The sequence below is a fragment of the Sciurus carolinensis genome, chromosome 2 (assembly GCF_902686445.1).
Source record: "Sciurus carolinensis chromosome 2, mSciCar1.2, whole genome shotgun sequence".
Classification (NCBI taxonomy): domain Eukaryota; kingdom Metazoa; phylum Chordata; class Mammalia; order Rodentia; family Sciuridae; genus Sciurus; species Sciurus carolinensis.
In genome coordinates, this window is record NC_062214.1 from 126,390,301 (window position 1) to 126,391,824 (window position 1,524).

General features: G+C 35.8%; 1 pseudogene; it reads right to left on the reverse strand.

Annotated features, from left to right (window-relative positions):
* Nucleotides 1-660: 660 nt before the first annotated feature.
* LOC124970735 (transcription initiation factor TFIID subunit 12-like) lies at nt 661-1,146 on the reverse strand (annotated as a pseudogene).
* Nucleotides 1,147-1,524: the final 378 nt, after the last annotated feature.

The following is a 1,524-nucleotide window of genomic DNA, read 5'->3' on the forward strand; positions in this document are numbered from 1 at the left end:
CTCAGTCAGTACAGTGCTTGCCTTGCATGCACAAAGCCCCAGGTTCAATCCCCAGCACCAAAAAAAAAAAAAAAAAAAAAAAAAAGAATTTATAGTGAAAGATGAATATAATGGTGAAAACAACAATGGAACTCTAAAAAAGCACCTAATCAAATATTTAGAACTGAGAAAGTAAATAAAATTCATATTCTTATAAACACTGATATTACAAAGTACAGGGAAAGGGGAAAGGGAGGAAGAAACAAAATCCTCTACAAACCCCGTTAATACTGTCTCACTCAAAAAGACCATAATGCTTTGTCCCATATTCAATCACTTATATAATAAACTACAAATAAAATCTTTTCTGGAAGATACACTGCTCCTCTTTGATGGCAGGGAAAAAGAAATGGAAGTTGGGTAGGAGGCATTATTCTTTTGGCAGATCCTCTCAGTCATTGTGGATATTCCTGCACTGTTAATAAAAATTATACATTATATATACTATATTATATGTATATTATATAATATATATGTATATCTGTATACACACATACACTATGTATACATATACACTTTCTCTCTAAAGAATTTTTTAAAAATTCCAGGGACAAGATGGCTAAAATCTCAAATCAAATACCACCAAATACATTGTTGTCTATTACCTGACCTTTCCATGTGTTATTTCTTGGTTGTTTTCTGGATCAATGCCATTCTCTGTTTATGAGCTTCTGTGGTACAAGCTTTATTTGTAGGGTCATATTCTTCAGAGCCAAATCCTAGGATCCACATGTTCCACTGGCATTTCTAGTTGTAGTTGGACATTTTTCACATCCAGAATGCTGGATTTGCGATGCTGATCAGCTGGCAAGCTACTGTGATCACGCTCTCAATTAAAATCATCAGCAATCTGCAGCAGCATCTTCTCCACATCTTCATCCAACTGCTCATTTGGATCCACTTTTCTTATTAAATTCTGTAATATTTTCTTGGTCAATACCTGATTGTCTTGAGAGATAAAACTACCTCCTGTCCCAAGGGTGCCTGAAATTTTTATCACTATAGTGCTATTGGCCATGGAGCATTGTGGAGGATGCTGGCTGGTTCTGGTTTTACGGATGAGAAATTGAATAGGCTGATTAAAACTGAGGAGCCAAATTGGTTCATAATCTGCTGAGCTTTGCACTTTAACTCATAGATCCTGTTTCTTTTTGGAGCTATGAGGGCCAAGGTCAATCAAAGGCAGCAGTATCTATCTCCCCATGATATGGAGACTGCCCCAGCAAAGCTTTCACCACCACAATAATGATTTTTAAGAAGTCTATCAGAAGGAATTAACAGAAGATTTAAATATGTAAAGGAAGATATCAGTGATCTTGAAGACAGATCAATAGAAACCATCCCAATTGAAGTACACAAAGAAAACAATTGGGGGAAAAAATGAACTGAGTCTCAATGACCTGTTGGATAGCTCCAAGTAATCTCTTAACTAGAGTTCCAGAAGAAGAAAGAATAGGGCAGAAAGTACATTTGAAGAAATAATGG